This window comes from Pleurodeles waltl, chromosome 5 (genome assembly GCF_031143425.1).
Source record: "Pleurodeles waltl isolate 20211129_DDA chromosome 5, aPleWal1.hap1.20221129, whole genome shotgun sequence".
Lineage (NCBI taxonomy): Eukaryota > Metazoa > Chordata > Amphibia > Caudata > Salamandridae > Pleurodeles > Pleurodeles waltl.
The window spans coordinates 379,545,120-379,568,573 of NC_090444.1; positions in this window are offsets into that span (position 1 = coordinate 379,545,120).

Sequence of the window (23,454 nt, forward strand, 5' to 3'; positions counted from 1 at the left end):
CATCTACTCCTTGACTGGTATGCCTACAACATTCACAACATTACAGACTTCACCACACATGACAATGTCATGGGGCTCACCTGCTCCTCCGGTGCTCCTTACAGAGGTAGGACCCTGGCGACCAGCTCCTACAGTTCTTCTTGGGTCAAGGCCGGGGCCCTATCACCTGCAGGATGTGGCATGATGGCTCCCAGAGACAGTACACAGCACCTCACGTAGTGGAGATGTTGCTTGCAGGAGTGTCAGGAGTCAAGTGAGCTAAGCGTTTGAAAATGGCGGTCATGGTCGCCGCGTACAAGACCATGACCGCTGGCGTGATCATCATTGGCCCTAGTCCCTCATAGGTAGCAATATTAACCAATGAGAATTTGCACGGCGGTTGACCACCTACCGCTATGACGGCATACCCCGGCAGACTTGCATTACTTTCATTTGTCCTATGCTCCATGACAGGCAGCTGCCATTTTATGTACAGTAAATGGCTTGTTGAACAATAAGTGCGTCATGATCATATATTTGTCCAGAATGTTGCACCCTAGATCACTGTAACATCTACATACCTGGCCCATGCAGGACCCATTTGTGAACACCCCATGGGACATCACACATGTTGTGTGGCACAACATTTTGTACAGCTAACATGTGGAGTGCTAATCACATTCTACATCATCTCCTCTCCATCCTAGATACCATTAAAATGAGGAGAATGAGAAATGCATTGGTGTACTGTCTGCTAGTCGACCTTGCTACCTTGCAAGAGAGACACATCGTCCAGACATCGTCAGAATTGTGTCACCATCGTGGAGCGCTGTACCCAGTTGGAGGCAGATCTACTGCCTGCCATCTGCAATCCCTATGCCATCCCTCACACAATACAAGTCTTGACGGTACTACACTTCCTTGCCACAGGGTCCTTTCAGGTCACAGTTGGCTTGGCTGCAGGGATATCAGAGCCCATGTTCTGTGTCGTTTTGAAGGATCTACTGTCTGCTTTCCTAAAACACATGGACAGCTACATCAGGTTCCCCCAAACTGAGGATTTGGCCACTGTAAAGGCAGACTTCTATGACCTTGGACACATTCTGCACGTCATAGGAGCAACTGATGGCACCCATTTTGCTTTGGTTCCTCCCACTGTGCATGAATAAGTATAGAGAAACCGGAAAAACTTTTACTCTATTAAGGTGCAGGTGGTGTGTTTGGTGGACCAGTACGTCTCCCAAGTAACTGCTACATTTCTGAGATCTGTGCATGAGGCCTATATAATGAGGAACAACAATGTCCCACACATTATGGCACGTCTACAGAGAGAGAGAGGGTTTGGCTCATTGGTAGATGTCAATATGGATAAGTGTTTCTGTTGTAGCACCTGTCAACACATTCTGCTATTTGGCTCTCCCTGGTTTGTAACATGTCCTGCCTTTATTCATACAGGTGACTCAGGTTATCCTAACCTGCCCTGACTGTTAACATCAGTGAGGTTCCCTGCCACAGATGGCGAGACACATTACAATGAGGCCCACTGCAGGATGAGGCGTGTGCTTGAAAGGACTTTTGGCCTACTTAAGGCACAATTCTGGTGTCTCCACGTCTCTGGAGGTGCCCTCCTCTACAGGCCCCACAAGGTGTGCCAGATCATAGTTGCCTGCTGTATGCTCCACAATCTGGCCCTACGACATCACATCCCAGTACTGGCAGGTGACGTGGAAAGTAATGAGGAGGCTGATGAATATGGTGAAGTACATTCTAGGATGGAGCTGATCAATAAGTACTTCCAGTGACATACAGGTATGTTGTGTGTGTTGTAGCAGGTGATATACTTGCACTTGGATTGATGACAATGGCCCTCCTGGCCATTTACATCAGTGCAGATGTACCATTTATCAATTCCTATGTGTGGATGCTGATAGACGACTGATTGTATGTCAGGATCAGTGTAATTTGTCTCAACTCAGCCATATGTCCCGTATGCAGAATGCCAGGTAAACATCTTCTGAGGACAGTCCTGTAGTGTGCTATGTGTCCTGTCATCTCATGTTCAGATGTGAGTCCAGCCAGCTATGGACTGTGTACAGTGTCTCCTTTCCTCTCCTAGCAGTTGCCTGAGCCATTCATGTCAAGTTGCCTTTGTTAACAGTTGAAGTAATTGAGTTGAGGCCATTATAGCTGTCAGCTACAGCTATTTAGTCATGTGTGTAATGTGTTTGTTGTTGTAGAGGTGTAATCAGTTGTGCCCTGTTGCCTTGTCAATCCACAATGGCCACCACAATGATGGACTGCATATGTGCTTAGAGTGCTACCATGCCTCACATCCTGATTTGTGTCCCTGTGTTGTGCTTTTTTCAGATTTGTTTACTGGATCTACTCTGGTGTGTGGCTGGACTACTGTCTCTCGTTTAACTGACTATTGTGACATCTCTGATGTACTAGGTCTCCTGCAGAAGATGCGTCACTCTACTGTAATTTGCACTGGCTGTTGGTTGAAGACTATTACTACACATGATATTTAGCCGAACAAGCATTTGAACATCACACAATAAAGACACAAATGCATTTGTTGTGATCTACAGTATTTATTGTGCATATTTAGTCCAATAGTTGATGAGCGGGGTCATGGTGGATGAAATTATCGGAGTGGATGGCCTAGCTGTAGGTAGTGCAGGTCCAGTGTCCAGGGGCCATAGATAAAATGGAGATATGACATTGAACAGTCAACAGGGTGTGTCAGTGGCACACAAGGGAGGATGTTCCGGAGAGGGTCACTTCCTGGGAGTGGGTTTGTTCTTGGCATCTGTTCCAGCCAGATGCCTGGATGGACAACCATTTTTACGGTGGGGAGGGGGTTCCTCAGCTACAGAGGGAGGGGTGTCAGGGACCTGTGGTTCCCCTGGCAAGGCCTCCAGTCCACTGGCTACCGCTGATGTAGATGGCTCAGATAAGGGGCTGCCAGTGGAAGGGGCCTGCTGCTAGGTGGAAGAGGAATGCAGGATGTTGGGGAGGTCCCTGAGCACCTCTGTAATGGTGGCAATGAAGGCACTGAGTGTCTGCCACTGCTACATTGCCTCCTGGTGGTATTCCCTCTGCAGCCTTTGGTTTTTCCCCAAGATGGCGAGTATTTGGCCCATCTTGTCCTGGGATTGGTGGTATGCTTCCAGGACTTGGGAAAAGGCCTCCTGGTCAGTTGGCTCCTTTTGGTACCGCGTCCTCTTGTCCACAGGTGCACTGCCGCACCCCCTGTGCCTGTGCCACCTCATGGTGTGCCCACTCCCAGTGTCACTTGGACCTTTTTTGTCTTGGGTGTCAGGGGTCAACTCTGGTCCCTTTTCTGTGGGGCACAATACTGATTGACTAGTCCTTGTGACACAGGTTTGGGGGCGAGGGGTTTGCTATGCTCTAATTGCCATAAGGTGGGGGGGTTGGATATGGGCAGGGTGAGGCTAGGAGTGGTGGACTGACCAGGTGTCCCCGATGGGCCAGGTAAGTCATCACTATCCAGAAATCCTGAGGCATAGTCATCGCTGTGGTCTTCATCCTGGGGAGAGCTGGCATTCTCTGGTACTGACTCCAAGGTGGTAGTGGCAGGGGTACCTGTGGATGGAGTGGAAGAGTGTTAGCTGGTGGAGGTGTGATTGGTTGTGTCTTTGTCTGATAAATACAGTGGCTTGACTTGATTCCCAGTTATGGCAAAGACAGATGCAGCACTGCAGGCATTTTTTGTGGATAGTGGATTGATGGGTAGGTCTTTTGTTCTACTGGGGTTTGAGAAATGGGGAATACATTTCTGTCATTGCCATGTGTTGGTCCTCAGTTGAAGTATCCAGTTGGTGTGGCAGGTGCAATAGTTATACATGCAGGAGTTGCATTGTGCAGTGGACATAGCAGGTTTATTTGTAGTTGGGCTGATGCATGGTGGAATTTGTAGTGATTGTTGTTGGCAGTGCTATCCGTGGACTTGGGAGTGAATGTGTGGGCATTGTGGCTAGGTGGGGGTATGGCATGCAAGGAGGGGTGTGAGGTTGAGTGGTAGATAGGGCGACTTGGGGAGTGATAGGGTGATGAAAAAGCATTCTGGGGAGTAGTACTTTGTGCCAGGGGAGTGTTAGTTACTTACTAGACTCTAGTCCTCTGGGTATTCCAGTCAGGCCCTCAGGATGCAGTATTGCCAAGACCTTCTCCTCCCACGTTGCGAACTCGGGGGAGAAGGTGGGGGCCCACCGCCAGCCTTCTGTATGGCAGATTGGTGGCGTGATGCCATTGGAATGCACATTCCCCTGTAGGTTGTTCCACCTCTTCCGGATGTCCTCCGTTGTGCGTGGATGGTTGCCCACTGAGTTGACCCTGTTGACTATTCTCTGCCATAACTCCATTTTCATGGCTATGGATGTTTGCTGGACCCGTGGTCCAAACAGTTGTGGCTCTACCTTGACGATTTCATTGACCATGACCCTCAGCTCATCATCTGTGAAGCGTGGGTGCTTTTGACGTGGCATGGTGATGGTGCGGATGGTGGTGTGTTGTGTGCAAGGTTACAGTGTAGGGTCATTGGTGGGGTGGGGGATGTTTGGTTGTGTGTGCTGGTGGTATCTGGTGTTTGTGTGCAGTGGCAAAGTGTGTATTGTGTTGTTGGTGCAGTAGTGTAGTATGTGATACATGTGAAGTGTAATAGTGCCTAAAGTATTGACGTGCAGTGTCCTCCGTTGGTGTGCTCCTCGCTGTCTGTGTTGGTAGTTGTGGTTTCAAAGGATTGTGGGAGTGTTATATAGTGTAGTGAGCAGGTGTGTGTGGTGTGTGTATGTGTGTCAGGTGTGAAGAATTCGTACTGTCCAATGTGATGCTGTGTTCTGGTGGAGGTGAGTTTTTGACCGCAGCGGTTCACACCACCAATGGTTTTCTGCTGTTCAATGACCGCTGTACTGATTTGTGGGTTGTAATTTGGAGGGTGAAATGTGTTCTGCGTGAGGGTGCTGGTGGTAGGACTGCCTCTATCCCGCCCACGGTCGTCCTGGCAGTGTCGGTTTTGTGGTTGTATTTTGGCTGTCTTCATTGTGGACTCTTAACATGGCAGGTGGGATACCGCCAACATGGGTGATCTTTTGACTCCCACAACCACGGCGGTCTTGCCAAAAGACCGTCAAACTCGTAATGAGGGCCTAAGTGTTCTAAATGCAGATTTGCGGCAGCAGATGTCTTGCATATGTTTGCTTCCTGCTCAAAGCTCAGGGGATTTTGAGTGGATGTTTGTCAGCTTACTGGCTTCTGCATTGATAGAGGTTCCCACTTCTCTTTTAAGGAAATTATGTTGGGCTACAGATCATGTATTAACCTGGGACCGGCACAATTGTTTTCCATTGTTACTGTGACGGCACAGCTCTGTATTGCAGGAGCCTGGATTTCCGCATTAATCAGGCCCTAAATATGTTCTAGGAACTTCCCACTGGTGGAGTAGGGCAATGTTACCATTGTGTATATTTGAAAACAGTATGTAGGGTACTAGTTCTATGTAGGTAGTGGTGTGTATAGTGATGATAACATAACATTTCATCATAATTGACAGTATTCATATACATATCCTCATTGTCAAATACAGTATAATATTCAAGCTCAGAGAGCATTGAAGAAACTGTTCTAACATCCCATTCATCAGACATTACCCTATGGTTAGCACATCATCCATTGCAACTTTAAAAGCAAATGGAATTTGTATAGCCTCAGTAGTACTGATAGAGGACCACAAATATCATAAGGACCCCCTATCCCAAATAATTCCACCAAGGACCAAAACGGCAAGGGACAGGCCTCTTCGCACTTTGTGAGAAGATGAATGAGGTTTGAACACCTCAGCTACCAATTTTACAACAGTGCGTTCTTGGAGACAGCCCATTTTGTCATAGTCCCAGCTGTGAGCAGGGCTAGTCATGCCTTAGTCACGCCTTATCCCCTGTCCCCTAAAGAGTGATATCAGAGATGCTGTTGTTTCCTTTTCAAACACAGTACCAATTTGAATCATGTTATGCCTTTGAAACCTTATGTAACTTAGCAACTCAGTTATTAACATAATGGCAAAGTTTAAAGCAGATCTAGACCAATGCTTGTTGTCAAGATAACTTCTGAACACCTGGGCCTCAGCCAGGTAATCCAGAAAGTACATGTCAACTGTCTACAACTGTTGGTTCTTTATTTGATCCTCCTAATGGAAAAAGATAGTTGAGAAATGATGTGCAATTACGATATTGAATAATGAGTTTTTAATTGAACCTCCTAATGGAAAAAGACAGTTGGGAACATGTGCAGGTACAATAATGGCCAACAAGTTCCTCTGTTTTGCCCATGGGATTCCTTGCACCTGGTTCGGGCCAGCTATGAAAGCCGGTATTTCAGACTAAACCCTGCTTAACCTTGTTTAACTTGGAAGGGACGCTTACCTGTCTCCAGTGTTCGGCAGCTTTCCTTTTGCAGCGGCAGACCTCTCTTTACAGTGCCATCCATACCTTCATAGGTACAGGCTTCTCCTCGCAGCAACACGCTTCCTTAGTTCTGATCTAGTATTTCTGATCTTCTCCGCAGTTACTACAGTGCCTGTAAAACGGCGGGCAGCTGTGAATTTATTGCTCACATCGAGCTTTCTTATGCTAGCAAAAAGACATCCTAAATAAGGTAACATGAGTTTTTCTGTTTAATTAGGGATCTTGATCAGTGCTGATTAATCAAACTCATTCAAAGCCAACCATATTATTCGGAGCAATCTTGTGACTGAAAAGACATTAGAGAAACATTGTATTTCTTGTAATAGCTGCGCCTTCCTGGACTTTCTGTTCTTAGTTGTTTTTTTTAATCCGTGTTCTCGCTCAGAATCTGATGTTGGGGTTCTAAAGACTTTTGGGACATTTGAGAACTATAATCTGTTTGCTATTGCATATTTGTATATGAACCTTGAACTCTTGAGACTCATCAATCACTGAATAATTTGAAGTAGTTTTGTTGTGATTAACCCTGCTATTTTCTCACAGTGAAATCCTTGTATATGATAATTCCAGTTCATGATAATTCCTGGATAATCCTTGAATCACACCGGGGAGTGTTTCTAATGTGAATTATTGGTATGTTGATTTGACGTTAGTAATTGCCAAAGATCTGTTTAGTTTTTCCTGTTTTAAAGTGTGGTTTCATTACAGGGAAATCCAAGTCCAGACCTTTGTATCTGAATAATCCTGATTGCCAGTATCCTTAATCCAGAATCAGAATTCAGATATATCCTTGAGCCCAACAGTACCAGTGTAGAGAAATCTGATTCTGGTGAGGTCCTGGTATTTCTCTCTTTTTCTCTCATCCAAATCCCCTTTTCCACGTGGAAACTCCTAGGATTGTAGTGTGTTCTTCATCGCTGCCCTGTCAGTTCTCATTGGGATTCAGGGATTATCATGACCCCATACCAACCACCTGGAGTTCAGGTGAGTGGCTTACAACACATTTATAAGGAAGAAGAGAACTGTCACAAATCAAGTCCACAAGGGTAAGCGTTATCCAGAAATAGGACCATGAACAGATCAGATAAGTGTGTTTCAACCTTTAAAGAAAATCATCTACACCAAGATATGAAGAGTCAAAAAAGGATCAGAAGAAAAGTAATCAATGTCTACAAAGTAGCCAGAAGCAGTCTGCGTTAAAACAGGAGCCTCAACAGGTGAAAGAGAACTGATATACACCTCCAAAAGTGGTTAATCATAAACAACTTCATTGTTTAGAGTAGTAGTAGAAAACTCTAGACTTACATCTGGTGTATTTCTTACATTTGCAGTGGTAACTGGATAAAACAAAAGTTCTTTCTCTGCCCTCCCCAACCTGGTGGAAACAACACTGGTGTTATTCAAAACTGGAATAGGTATATTCTGTAGGGTAGTGAGAGAGGTTAGGGAACTACTTAGGAGTTCTCGTGGCCTACTGTGAAGGATCGGTCACATGATGCTAATTTAGTCATTTGGTCAATGGAGACAAAGCATTTGTGTTTACAACCAGCAAGCGGTGGCAGAATCACAGTTTTGTTACCTTGAAGTCCAAGAACTGGCACTGGTGCACAGTATGATGGGCCAAATTCTTTCTGCATCACAACCTTTTCTCAAAATAGATTCCCAAGCTTTAGAATTCACCAGGAAGGTGCTGGTTGCTCCTTCATTCCTTCAGTGGCAGAGTGTATGTTTAAACGTCCATCCCCGAAGTCTTGGAGTTCCTGTAATACAGCAAAACGTTCATTTATGTCAAAAGGTGTATCTGCCGCCAATGCGCAGGGACCATCAAGATGTGGGACATACATCTCAATGCCGAACAGGATATCCTATGGGCACAGGCCACCCAAAGATCGTCTTGGCAGATTACCTAATGGTCTCTGGAATCCATACAGGTGATGGATCAACCTGCGACCTGAACCTAATACACAAGCTGTTACAAATTGCTTTAAGTCTTGGTTCTTCCTCTCTACAATTGAATTTCCCCCAGGATGATATGGAGAGGAATAGTATACAGCTATACCCATCCAGATTTCCCATGGTGTCCCTGTAGACCTTAGAGACAAAAGCAGGTTCCTGGTATGAGTGGAATGCATCTAATGCACACGTCCTGATAAAGGCTTGCAAATCTTTAATAAAAGTGCAAGCGTCAGCTGATCACTGTCGCCACACCCAAAGGAATCTGGAGCAAGAACCTACAGCAAGTAGAATATATTTGAATGCACATCCGAGTTTAGGGGGCTGCAATGGTCTAGATGCAGGGACCCCATTTTACGCGTGTACTGGACATAGGTCACTACCTATGTCCAGCTACATAATGGTAACTCCGAACATAGGCATGTTTGGTATCAAACACGAAGGAATCATACCCTCATGCTTTTGCAAGCAATGGTTGTATGATCCCTTGCACTCTGGGGGCTTCTTAGATGACCCCCAGTACTGCCATTACAGCCTTCTGAAGTTTTCCAGGCAGTCCCAGCTGCTGCCACCTCTCAAACAGGTTTCTGCCCTCCTGTTACTTGAGCAGCTCAAGCTGAGGAAAGCAGAACAAAGGTTTTCCTTTGGGAGAGAGGTGTTACAACCTCTCCCTTTGGAAATAGGTGTTACGGGCTTGGGAGGGGTAGTCTCCCCAAGCCACTGGAAATGCTTTGAAGGGCACATTTAATGCCCAACTTGCATAATCCAGTCCACACAGGTTTAGGGACCCCCAGTCCCTTCTCTGGCAGGAAACTAGACAAAGGAAAGGGGAGTGACTACTCCCCTGCCCATCACCACCCCAGGGGTGGTGCTCAGAGCTCCTCCAGAGGGTCCCTGGGTTTTGCCATTTTGGATTCCAAGTTGGCAGGGAACTCTGGGAGCATCTGAGTGGCCAGTGCCAGCAGGTAACGTCAGAGCCCTCACGTGATAGGTGCTTACCTGTTTAGCTGACCAATCCATTTTTTAGGGCTATTTAGGGTCTCTCTTTTGGGTGGTTCTTCAGATTCGGATTGCAAGACTCCAGCAGGAATCCTCTGCATCCTCTACTTCACCTTCTCACCAAAGAAACTGCATAAGGACCCTCCAAGAACGCTACAAACTGCAACAAAGAAGCAAAGATGACTTCTACAACATTGTATCTTCTGCTCTGGCCAGTAACTGCAACTGTTTCCCAGTTGTACATCCTCAGAGGACAGACTGTCTTCAGACTGCACCACAACAGCAAAGGAATCTCCCTTGGGGTGAAGGAGTCACTCCCCAGCTTCAGCAGGCACCTCACTGCATCGACGACCAGCGGCGTAGATCTCCTCTCTTGCTAAGCTGCGTGGATCCTGCATCATGGGTGGTGGACTGAAGTGGTCCCAACAGTTCTCATGTTCTACTGCCCAACTTTGGTGGAGGTAAGAGCTTGCCTCCCCACGCAAGACAGTACTGCCATGCACCACGTGTTTTGCAGCAGTTATGGCTTGTTGGCATCCTTCCATGAAGTTCTTTGTGCATTGTGCAGCTTCAGCCCCCAGCACTATATCCTGTGACGCACATGTTCCTGAGTGGTTCTCCGGCGGAGTGGGAGTCTTTGTCGTAGTGCTGCATGGGCCTCTTTTTGCACCTCCTTTGTCCCTGTGCTGTGGGACTCCTGTGCACGCTGCCTGGTCTTCTGAGGACTCTCTGAGTGCTAAGAGCCTCCTCTGATTCCCCCTCCTGGGTAGAGTCCACCATGGCCCTTCTGGTCCCGGGCAGCACCATTTTCTGCTAACCGCGAGCTTTGCTTGTGCCAAGGCTTGTTGGCAGACTCCAGTGAAGCAAACCAGAATGCAATCATCCATCCGGCGTGTGACATCATCTGCACCAACCAGGAACCCGAATCCGTCTTCTTGGGTACAGTACTGACTGTTGTTCTTCACTAGTGGTTCTTCTTTTGCACCTTCATCCGGGTTAGCAGGGGCTCCTGTTCTCCCTGGACTCTTCTGTGCTTCTTGGACATGGTCTCCTTCTTCCACAGGTCTTCAGATCCAGGAATCCACTGTTGGTGTCTTGCATTCTCTTCTGGTTCTTGCATAATCTTCTTTCTCGTGTTTCTGTGTATTCTGGGAAAGTTACTGTGTTTTACTCCTGCTTTCCTGGGCTCTGTGGTGGGTTCTACTACTTACCGTTGGTGTTTTCTAGTACTTCCTGCACCCCACTACACACTACACTTGCCTAGGTGGGAAACCGACATCCACATTCCACTTCTTAGTATATGGTTTGTGTTCCCCCGAGGCCCATTTTTAAACTATTGTGATTTTCACTAATTGCACTGTTTTCTAACAGTTTTTATGTGCATTTCTGCATACTTGTGTTTGTAATTTGTGTATTACTTACCTACTAAGGGAGTATAGTTTCTATGGTATTTTTGCCATTTGTGTCACCAAAATAAAGTACCTTTATTTTTGTAACACTGAGTATTTTCTTTCATGTGTGTGAGTACTGTGTGTCTACAGTAATATTGCATGAGCTTTGCATGTCTCCTAGATAAGCCTTGGCTGCTCAGCTACAGCTACCTCTAGAGAGCCTACATTTCAGTAATAAGGGATAACTGAACCTAGTATAAGGTATAAGCACCATAGGTACCCACTACAAAGTAGGCCACCTCCTACACTGTGGTCTTGGTTGGGTATCACTTGATCATCCACCCCTGGAATCATATCAAAAGGAATGCTTTGGGCACTTAAGTAGCAGGAATAATTTGCAGGGTATGCTTTTGGTAAAGGGGTGCCACTGCTCGAAGCATTAATGGCAGTCATAATTTAATCATCTATCCTCGTCTGAAAACGTTTAATCGCAGCTACATGTATTCCAACACATTGATCACTCAATGTTTGAATTACATGAGCCTGTGGAAGACTGTCTTTGAGTTCTGCCACCTCTCCCTGAAGGACTTTATGATTTATAGTATTCCCTTTTGAGTTTTTGAATCCATTTAGGTGCCAATAATGCAAGTTTTCATTGAAGAACTGGACACAGTAATATGAATCATGCACTGTAAAAGTGGGGAATTCTGGATCCTTATGTCTCAGTGCTAATAGCGAAGCTTTTAGTTCAGCCAGATGTGCAGTGCAATACCCTAGGGACTTCATGAGTTTGTTGAGGGTGGAGCTCCCTATCTCTCATTACTCCATATACAGTTGCGGAGCCATAGAGTATTGGTGCTTGGTGTCTATAGCAGGCTGAGCTGAGTGATCAGTATATCATGCATTTATGCTGTTCAAGAGGCAATATGTTAGTTAACATGTGGTATTCTTGTTCATAATGGACACATTCGTGGGCTTGCAGTGTAGGATTAAAATCATAGTCTACATCAGTAGATATATAATTGCTGTTACAACATATAATTGCTGTTACTCCCTTCTAAGGCTGGGACGGGAGTAACAGCAATTATATGTTTCCTTTGAGCCAGAGGTCTTTCCTTTATGACAGCCATCTGAACTGCAGTCATTATTGTTTCAGTGGATGGAAAATGCATTTCTCGATTGGAATTTAAATGTGATTTATATGCAATCGGCACTTGGTCACCTTCATTAAATCTGACATACGTGAAACCAATGGCACCCGATATTATACGGATGTTCACGTTTGTTTTATTCACATATGTATGTAAATGACGTGCAGGAAGCATGTCAGTCTGTAGTGATATGAGGCTTTGTGTATGTTCTGTTGTCCCATGTTTACTGGAAAAGCCTTGATGAATGAAATCATACAGTGGTTAAATGCACTGTGAATAGTGAAGATATTGTTCTGCCACATTGAAAAATCCTAACAAGCACTGCAGTTTTTTAATAGTATTTGGTTGTAATTGGGCACACTTCTCTGTGGTGCCAGATTCTTTCCCTCAATCGATAACTCATTTCCTACAAACAGGACACTGAGAAAAGCAATTTTTTTATTTTTTTTACTTAATTTGTAGCCATGTTCAGCAAATCCCAAAACCATGTGATGTACCCTGGCTAGGTGAGTGTTTAAGTCATCATCTGCGAGATATATGTCATCAACTTAGGAAAATGCTTCTGGAGCAATATCATGCAATATTGATGTTACAGAGGTTGCAAAGAGTCCTGGGTTGTTCCTGTAGGCTTGAGGAGAATGACAAATTTGATGTTGAGAGTAGAGTATGGAAAAAGTGGTTAGATCCCTGCTTTCAGTTGCTGTGTCTCTGTAGAAGAAATCATTGGAAATATTCAGAGTTGTTTTGGATTTTTTTATGGACAATATTGTTTATTAAAGCTGGGTATGTGAATTTTGTATTGCAAATGAACGTGTGTGAGTATTTAAGTGTTTGTAGTCTATGAGTATTCTATAGGAATGATCCGGCTTAGCTCCTGAAAAATAGAGGGTTATTCATGGGAGATACACAGGGTTCAGTTACTACCTGGTGCTCGAGCTGTGAGAGAATTTCCTCATGGGAGCTCTTACTTCCTGTTTAATTGGGTATTGTGGTTGCACTTGTGGGCTGGGCCTTATGGGTATTACATGATAAGGTGAGTCCTTATCCCAGCCACCATTGTTGCAGTATAGTGCAGAGGCTTGACCAAGGGCCTATTCTGTAGCATATGCTTATTTTACTTTTATAGGAACAAGGACCAAGAAAGATGGCAATATTATATCAACCCCTTGCGGAAGGGTTCTTACTACGGAGGCCAATCCTTTTCATCAAGTTAATGTTAAAGTTTCCCAGAATATTACTTTAATTGTGCACATTACATCCCCCTACATCTGTATATCTATTTTGTACAATCTGTCGGGAGCGGTGTTCCGGTGATCTGGGGTTTCAACTTCTATGTAGTCGTTAGTTGCTTTTGCATCTAGAAACTCTTAAAGATTCTGCCGAACTATTGTGACCACTGCCTTGCTTCCCAGCAGAGACACTGCACACATCCTGTTCTGAAGTAATGTTCTGAGTATGTGTGGCACATTTAGCTGAAATTCCCACAACCTTGCTCTTTTTGAATTGGGGTTTTTGATGTGGAAGTTTCTATTCCTTTTTTATGATTATGTCAGATTAGCTTTGTGAGTCCTTTTTCACTTTCACAAACTCTTCTTGTCTCGCTCTGACCACCCGCTCTCTCTGACCGTTTGTCTTTTGAGCCCTGAAAGGAACAAGAAAGGCATGTATCAGTGTACCGATACCTGTTGTTGTTTTTTTAACCCCTTCACTGCCAGGCCTTTTCCCCCTCAGGTCCCGAGCCTTTTTTTTTGGCTATTTGGGGTAGTTCACACTTAGGCCCTCATAACGTTTTGCCCACATATTGTCCTTTTCACAACTACCTTTAACTTATGCCTGCCCAGGTGAAAACACAAGAGAGATACAAGATAGGTTTTCAATATATTTATTGAAACAATCAAAGTCTTATATAGAGAGAGTGAGTTGCGATAATTAGGCAGATGAAACAAAGCAAACTTACAGGCAGTATGAACATGGTAAAGATAATGAACAATCCAGTCTGGAAAATCATTTCTAGAGGTTCCTACATAGTCCTGAGCCTATACTGACAAAATAGTGAGTGTATCCTCTGTTGTTGCCTGATCTAAAGGATTAGCCTTAGCCCCATACCTGGAGAACTGTGCCACGAGTCCGCCTGTAGTGTGGATGGAAACCCTTTCAGGAAGCTGGAAAATTAGCGCCAGCAGAGCTGCATGTCAAACACAGCATACATCCCAGGATGGTGGTGACTGGCGTGCCCGTATGGTCCTTCTGGATCAGTACACCATTTATATAATAAAAGCCACACTTTGTTAGAAGCACAGCTCTGATGCAATGCTATATCTAGACATTAGAAGATGTCTCTGAATGGACAGCTTTGGCACTAGTATATTGTGTACTATGTTCCTAGCCTTGAACAGAATGTACTGATTATGTTGAGAAAAGGCTTACTAAAGCAACTCGAACAATATATTCCTGGAATAATATAATGCAAGCAAAATGTGTAACATGTCACTGCTAAAGGAGATGCAGCTAAAATGTTTAAAAGATAAAATATAAAATGAAGCTACAATAGGGAACCAACATGTGGTTAGGAGAGCCTCAGTACAATTTGTTTATTCATTTCTCTGTTTTTCTTCTTTTGCAATTCTGTTTAAATTGCTTTATAAACTCCTAGTACAGACAGGAAAGAGACAACTGCAATGAATATAGGTGCTAATATAGCTTTGAGGATTCCTCCCTCTGTGGCTTTAATCCAACTGCTTGTTGCTGAAATTCCCTTTGTGAAGTGGTTTCTAAAGGTTCTAAGTCAAGATTTACATCAGAAATATTCTTTGCATATTCTACAGTTTTCTTACTCTTATCAGGAATATATGTGGAACAATTTTCTATTTTTACCATTTTGCAGACTCTCCCTTTTCCTCGAGTCAAATGTCTAAAGCATGTCTGTTTTGCAAAATCATTGATCTAATTGCTACTAGTTCAGATTTCAACTAATAAAGCTTCAGATGTGCTAGCTGCTAGTTTGTCTACTACTGTTGAAAGCTTTCTAATCTTCACATCATTTAGTATCAATCCTCTGCTGGCAAAATAGCTCCAAATATGTCTCCCACTAATTGCGTTCCTTCATTAACACTACATGTGTATCTGTGAACAGGTGTTGTTGTTAAAACATCTAAGCTCTGTACATGATACATGTTTGGAAAAAACGTACCTAAATAGCAAATACCCTCCCCCCCAAGCATCAGGTAGCCTAAATATGTATTCTCACCACACACAAAATAAACTCCAGTTATAGTAGGATCGTCTTCCTGTAATATCTGCCATGTTCTTCCCGATAATTCAAATCTGTGCTCACAATTACTAGTCCCTGTAGGTCTCACTTTGCCATGAATTCCCCTTTTGAAAACACACACTTTCTCTTTGTGTCTCTTCTCTAACTTTAGTCATGGTGTAGACGTTTTCTTTATATACTCATCTTCCTTTTTTCAAACATTCTTCAAAACATCTTCATTCTTGTTAGTACTGTGTGAAAAATGTGTTCTTCTCTCTTCTAACATCATAATAAACGTTTTCTGTAATGTAGAAAAGGTCTAAAATAATGCCAAGCTGTTTCTATTTCTTTTGCCTGTGGATGTAAGTTCATGTTTTTTAATAACGACACTTTGCAAAGAATCATATTGAAGTTAGAGTAGTACTATTCAAAATGTTGTTACCTATAAATTAACTAAATAAAATACTGCATGATGTACCATATTATAGAGGAATGTGATGGTATGTCCTCTCCTCATCAGCTGGTGAAGGTAGGTAAGCACACACATAGCAATCCTTGGCTTTTAGAACTTGTGTATGTTCTTGAACTAATCTAGAATAAACATTTGTTGAGTAATCGTCTCTCACACAATCTACAAATGAGGCTTTCAACTCATCCTCATCTATGTCTGGAACAAATGTCAGGGTAGTGAATGAGAATACCAATTTTGTTGTCTCTGGTATAAAGTGCATTGATAATAATATTGATATAGCTAATAAAACTACTGAGAAAAATGTGATACCTATAAAGATCGTGCATCTAGCTCTGGTTAAAACACACGTTTGTTTAAAGTCAGGTCTTTTTCAAATGAGAAAGTGTGACAGCAAAGTTAAGGTCTTTATTTTATTGCACAATCCATCCGTATTTCTCTTCTTTGCTTCTTGCAATTCAAGTTAGTCTCTCACAGCTTTATTGACAGCAATCTGTGTATGGTCTTCCTTAACCGTTCTCTGTGTTCTTCTAAAATGTTATCCCTACACTTGTAACGCAGCCTTTGGCCTATGTAAATCTTCTTAATTCTATTTGCTTAGCAACTTAGCAGTTTTTGATTCAGTCGACTCACATAGTTCATTCAGTGAGTATTTCCAGAACCGGGTCTTCCTTTAAATTGTTTTAAGAGGGTTCAGGTGATTCTCTATTCCAAACAAGCAAATCTGATATTGGGAATTTTTAGCACTTGGCTCATGTAGTAAGTCCATTCAGGTGCTCAGAATCTTCTACAAGAATCTCTTGATGCTTTGGATCTTCTCAGTTTTTGCTGATCTCCTTTTGTGTCAGTTATACTGGTTAATTCTGTCTCTTTTTCAATTTTTGGTAGTATTGAACCAAGTGACACACTTAATTTCAATTTCTTTTGGCTATAGCTTCTAGTTAATTCAGCACTGTGGGCATCTCTTTTATCCTCGGTTCACTGCTTGTACTCTCTCCCGGATCCCCTTGTTGCACTGAAGGTATCTCTCCCATCACTCCAGTCTGGGTTCTCACTTCTCCAACTTCTACACAAAGCACTCCAATGCCATTCTGTGAGATATCAGAGAATTTGATTTCTTCATCTATCTGCAGTTCTTCACCCCTTTCTTCTTGCTGTTGTGTGCCTCAAACTTGGATGACTTGCACAGTTGCAGTGGTGCACTCACCAGTGTTCTCAGCTCTGGCTCATAGAACACTATTTCTTCTTATGAATCACTGGTTCTCTAGGTTAGCGAGGCATGTACCCAGTTTGGTACTCCGGCACATTCAACACCAGTGTTCTTGATTAAAATCACCTGGCAGGAGCCTTTCCACCTTGGCTGCAGACAGGACTTTCAAACATGCTTTTTGATGAGTACCGAGTCTCCTGGGTTTAAGTCATGGTGCTGCTCTTGATGTAGGTTTGCAGGGACAACTTAAACCTGTTGAGAGACAGAATGCACCACATAGCCAATCCTTTGCAGTAATTGAGTAAAATGTCATTTGTTATGTTCATAGGGGCATTTGCAGGTACAGCTAGCAGTTTCATGGTTTGCCCCACAGGTATTTTGTGGTGTAATAAACCTGCCTTCCTATCAGGTGTACTTTGAAGGATCATCAATACCAAAGGTAAACCATTGGGCCATTTCAGTGAAGTGGATGCACAAATCTTTGCCAATCGGGACTTGATTGTACCATTGAGTTGCTCCACTGTGCCGGAAGTTTCAGGGTGATAGCTACAATGCAACTTCTTCTGCATGTTTCATGCTGTGCACAACATCTTAATGATGTCACTGTTAACGTGTGTTCCTCGACCTGACTCGTCAGAAACCGGTATTCCATACCTCCGTACCAGTTTCCTTAACAAGCAGTTTAGCTACAGTCAGACTGCCACTTCTCCTTGTTTGGTAGGCTTCCACCCATCAAGAGGAAATGCACCCTATAACTAGGACATATCTCAGCCCATTACAAACAAGTTTTTCGATGAAGTCCACCTGCATCTGGTTGAAGGGAACACCCAATCTCTCTACATGACTCAGTGCAACTGGTGTTCGCTTCCATATATTTAACTGTTGGCACCTGACACAATGGTAACACAATTCTTATGCATGAGCCCTAAGTCTGGAATTAAACCAATTCTGTCTGAAAGATGTAGCCATCACATCCCTACTTAAATGTGTGGGGCCATGGAAATGTGAAATGGGCGATAGCAAACTATCTGGCACCACTGGTCTTCCATCTGCTGAAACCAAAATATAATTTGCATCTTTCCTACATCCTACTCTCCTCCAACCCTGTTGTTCTGCTTCAATAACATTTTCCTGCAAAGCACTTAGTTATTCTCATGTGTCAGCTATAGATATCAACATTGAAAAGACAGTGTCCTCTTGAGATTCATCTGTTAATGTTCCATTAAATGTACAGGTCACAATTTCACAATAGTGTGCTACTTAGTCTGCATATCTATTGCCGACTGTGGCATACATATTGTCGCTCCTTTGTGCTACACATTTTACAACAGCCCTTTCAGTCAGAAGCTGCAAGGCTTCCAGCAGTTATCTCATGTTTCCCCCATTCCTGATTGGGAAACAGGAAGATGTCATGAAACCTCTTTGTGGGTTGTCTAAAATCATGGACCACACCAAAGCCATACAGAATATTAGTAAGAATACTCTCATTTGAGCGATGAAACTGCAGGCTCCAGTAAGGGCAGTTAACTGTGTAACTTGAGCTGAGGAAACTCCTTTAAGCCAGGAAGCTTCCACAATCTCTTGTATTGTGCAGACAGATTAAGCTCCACTAAGGGAACTTTTGTTTGTTCTTAAGCATAAGCCATAAACAAAAAAACACATAATCAGGACCAATTAAAGGGTCCTCCTTTATGTCGGGTCATGGCATGGTTGATAAATCAATGACATCAAGACAGTAATGCTCAAATTTATCAGATGCATCATTTTCCGGTAAAGGGAGTAGTGTACTGGGATTCAAAACTTGACAGCATCTTAGCTCACTAGTCTATGAGGGAAGAATTGCTGCTCATACTTGGTCAACCTAGAATTGTTCATGTACTGAGTTTTGGTTCTGGTAAGCAAAACCTCGGCTGAGTGAGGGACCATAACAGTTAATTGAGGTCTCTCACTATGGTTTCACACCTTTCGATACTCACACTCACAGTGGCCACCTCTTTTAAGCAACCAGGCATCCCTGTGGTGAAGGAATCTGGGGTAAATGAAAAATAGGCCAAAAGCCTTCTTGCATCTCCATGCATTTGGGTAAGCACTGAGAGAGCACAGCCCTCTCTCTCACTGCAAAACAAAGTAAAGCTCTTGGTATGAGCAGGCATTCCCACTGCTGAGGCACAACAGAGATTTTTGCTCAGCTGTAGGAAGGCTTTAATGCATTTGTTGTCCTATGGAATCGGATCAGGCACATCTCTATGTGGCAGCCTCAGTAAAGGCTTAGCCACCAAGGAAAGGTTGAGTATCCACTATCTATAGTAGCCAACCATTCCCAAAAACATTCTGAATTATCTTTGCACATTAGGAGGACCCATACATAGAATTGCCTTCAACCTGTCTTGTCATGACACTTCTTGTTCCTTTTTCAATCATATGTCCCAAATACTGAACTTCTTTTTAACAGTGCTACAATTTGCTTGGCGACACTTTGGGGCTTATTACGACCTTGACGGAGGGGTTTTCTCCATCACAAATGTGACGAATATCCCATCTGCTATATTATGATCCCATCATATTCAATGGAGATCGTACTATGGAGGGTGGGATATCTGTCACATTTGTGATGGAGGAAACCCCTCCGTCAAGGTCGTAATAGGGCCCTTTATGTCCATTTTCAGCCAGATGATTTAGAGCAATGGTGTATTGTTTACAAGCTTCCCTTGTGCTTGATGCCACAAGAAGGTCATCAGTGTACTGCACATAGACTGAACTGCAAGGCATGTTCAATGACACCAGATTTTTCTTTAGCATCGATTAAAGATTGAAGAACTCTCAGTGTACCCTTGTGGGACTCAACACTATTCTAAGGCTTTCTCTCAAAACACAAATGAGAATAGAAATTGGCTATCCTCATGCAATGGAATCAAGAAAAAAGCTTGACAATGGTCCACAGGAGTGAACGATTCTGCTGTGCACGGAATTTGATAAAGAATGGTGGCTGGATTCGGTACCACAGGACAACATGGAATTACAACATCATTCACCTTTCATAAACCCTATACTTGATGCACCGAGCGTCCCAGCGGTGCACTAGGCTTGGGTCGCGGCGGGGGCTACGATCCATTTCATGTGCCACAGGGCCCTCCGCACCCCCTTTTTCCGGCTTCACATTGCCTTTGCCGCTGCAGGGGAGACGGGAGCCCGGAATTGGGCTTCTGTTCTCGCCGTGCTTTTTGCGCGGCATGGGGGACATAGACGAGGCCCTTGGACGTACCCCCTTTTGGCCTCTCACTTACCTGGGGTTTCTTCTTTGCTTCCTTTTTCTTTCTTCTTCTCTTCTTGTGGGAGGCCAGCTTACGGCTATCCCATCATACCTTTCTCTTCTCTGGTTCCATGCATGCACTTGTTCCCTTCTTCCTGTGGCATTTTTTCCTATCGGTTTTATTACCTTTTTCCCAGTCCAAGATGGCTGTCTATCCTTTTCCTGTTCCTTACTTCCTGTTTAAGGGTATATAAGGGCCTTTTCTCTTTGCGTTGCAACACTGCTCTGTGGTGATTATGCTCCTGCTGGTTTTCTCGCTGATATCCAGTCTTTTTTTTGTTTTTTTCCTGTTTTTTCCTGCGTTTGGCCTGGTTCAAGATTCAGATTTTTCTTTGTGTCTTCCTTTTTCCAGGGAGTTCAAATCTGGAGTTTTTTTCCCCTTGTGTGTTTTTCCTCAGGGGCTCCTTCTGGAGGGCATGGACTGTATTGGCGTATACTGTCAACAGCACCGTGGCTACCGGAAAGGGTCGTCCCCTACCTCAACCAGAGCCGGACCTGCAAGAATCAAGGTTGCACCCCATCTCCCTCTGGTCTGGATGGTAAGCCAAGGCCAAAGCTTGACAGATTGCAACGCCAAAAACTCCGGTCGTGGTCTAGCACTCAACAAGTACTAAACAGACAAACCAGTCCATGCTCCTGACTATCCAGCAACAAGTGCAAGAATTACAACAGCTACGGAACGAAAATGTGGCCTTATGCCAAGCCTTGACCTCCAGGACCATTGACGTTCCCACGGTTTCTGCCTCTACTCCCCGTTTTTCGGGGGACCCTAATAACTTGCGTGAATTCCTAGATGCCCTCACGGTTTATTTTGCATTTAAACCGTCACAATTCACGCAAGACAAAACCAAGGTTGAATACTTAATCAGTGCTCTATCCGGTCCAGCTTTAGCCTGGGCAACTCCTTTGGTAACATCCAACGATTCCCGACTGTCAAATTACCCTGCATTTATCGCTGCATTCAAACAAATGTTTGAACGTCCTGGACTCGAAACTTCTGCAGAAGAAGCCTTATGCGACATCCAACAAAGGAAGTCAGGACGTCTTACAATACATCACACGATTTAGACAACTGGTAGCGGAAACATCTTGGGTAGAACGTACCCTTGTCACTCTTTATCGAAGGGGGCTTTAGTACATTCTGCGAAAGTAGAGAATCTTCAGAGTTTGATGGACTTAACTCTAGCCATAGAATATCGTCTTCACGAACGCAAAATGGAAAAGAAGAAAAGTCGTATACCATCCTCTGCAAGTAGTCGTGCACCTCCTTATCGTTATGAAGAAACACGTTCTTAAACTAAAGGAGCGTCGGAGGAAGAACCTATGCAAATTGACATGGCTCGTGGACCCTTATCAGCTAGCGAACGTGAAACCAGACGCAGAAAGGGACTATGGCCCTCATTACAAACCTGGCAGTAAATCCCGCTTACCGCCGTGCTGATGGCCGTCAAGATACCGTGGCCGCAGCAGAAATCCGCTACAGGTATTATGACCCACATCTCGTAATCCGCCACAATACACACAAGTCTGCCACACCAAAGGTCAGTGATAAACTGGCGATAGCAAAACCTACACTGTCACGCCAACAGGAATATGCCCACAGTATCACGACCCACGAATCAACGCGCCGGTCATTCAACCGCGGTAGTGTAGTGTGGTTAGTTTTACGTATCCTTTGCGCGTTACCTTCAGGCTTTAGGCCCTTGTGCACTTTGCCCTGGATGTATTTTATTCATTTGCTGGCAGCCTAGAGCCTCTGTGCACTTTGCTCTAAATGCTTTTTATTAGGCTTCATACTGTTATTTTTCAAATAGCCAGTTCTCCGGTTTTGTTTTTTATTCATATCACACTGTTTAGCCTACTTCAGCACTGGAGTTCTCCATAACACATGCACTCTGTGCTTCAGTCAAGGATACAGTCTGGTACATTGCCGATAGACGTGGTAGGAGTTTAGACTTGGCCTTCCTGCGTAGGGACATTTTGTGATCACGCTGACATGTTAGTTATAAAATCACTTCCTTGTCCCAATACACGCAAGAGGGAGATTCCAACCAGGGAACCACAACTAGACGCTGACTGCCTCGTTGCAGATGCTGAACCAAGATCACAGGCCTTTGCTCAGGTATGAGGGCTGATGTCTCCCCGGTGATTCAGAAAGGCAAGTTAGAAGCTTAACATGCTGTGCTCGAAATAGATCAAGCAGAGGGAGAGTAGAGACTAATAGACACGATGATAGCTTTGTTCTTATGTTTTACTCTCCTGGTGACTATTTCAATCCTACTGTGTTGTATGGTTCTGGTTATTGCGGCTCACGCCTTATTATCTAAAATACAGTCGTTTTATTAAAACATTATATAAAACCTATACTGTCTTTGTCATTTGTATATGAGATCATATTGTAAATGAAGAGTTGGTTTGGATCTGAGTGATCACGACTTCCCTGAGAAGTTCCAAAGATGTCATGCGCTCTGCTGCCCAATCATCTCTCCCCCGTGGGAGAAATGAGGCACTGCTAGTTAGCCGGAGCAAAAACCGGATTTAGGGTGACAGAGTTCCTTACATGTGGGTCCGACTCAGTCCCCCACACAGTGATCGATCCTGCTGCCTAGAAATCCAGGAGTCTCATTTAGGATAATGAGAGCCCACGCGACATGGCGCCGCCAACGATTGGTCTGGCTCTAATATTTAGGTCCGACTGACTCTCTCGGTCTCATATATATTTTGACTCCTCGGTTCCGTAAGCGTAGACGTCCGTGGGGCTGAGGGTTTCCGCCACCACGGGATAGGTACATCCTATTACTTAGTGGTTGGTTGTTCAAGCTTGAACTTTGAAAGGAAAAACCCCGTTATTGGTGTGCCTTCTCTACCCAGGTGCTGTTTTTCTCTAGATGGCGAATCCGGTAGTGGTGCAAGTAGCGCTTAATATGCGACACCCGCTCACAGGACATCTGATAGCACATGTACTGACGGACCAGGGGGGTCCGGTCACTTTTGTGGTGGACGCCCATGCAGCCTATAGAACAGAACTTTTTTATTCTTGGGTCGTATTTCCAGCAGTTGATGGGGGTGCAAACACTTTTCACGATTACACTGTTGCAAATGTCCCTGGACAATACAGGGCTTATGCATACTTAGAGATACCTTTATCTTATCAAGAACACCATAATTGGCTTGATGGCGCCCTCCCACACACAGTAGCACAAGTTAGGTTAGGTCCACTAAGTAATGATGGTCCTACCTGGCCTTTATTGGCTACA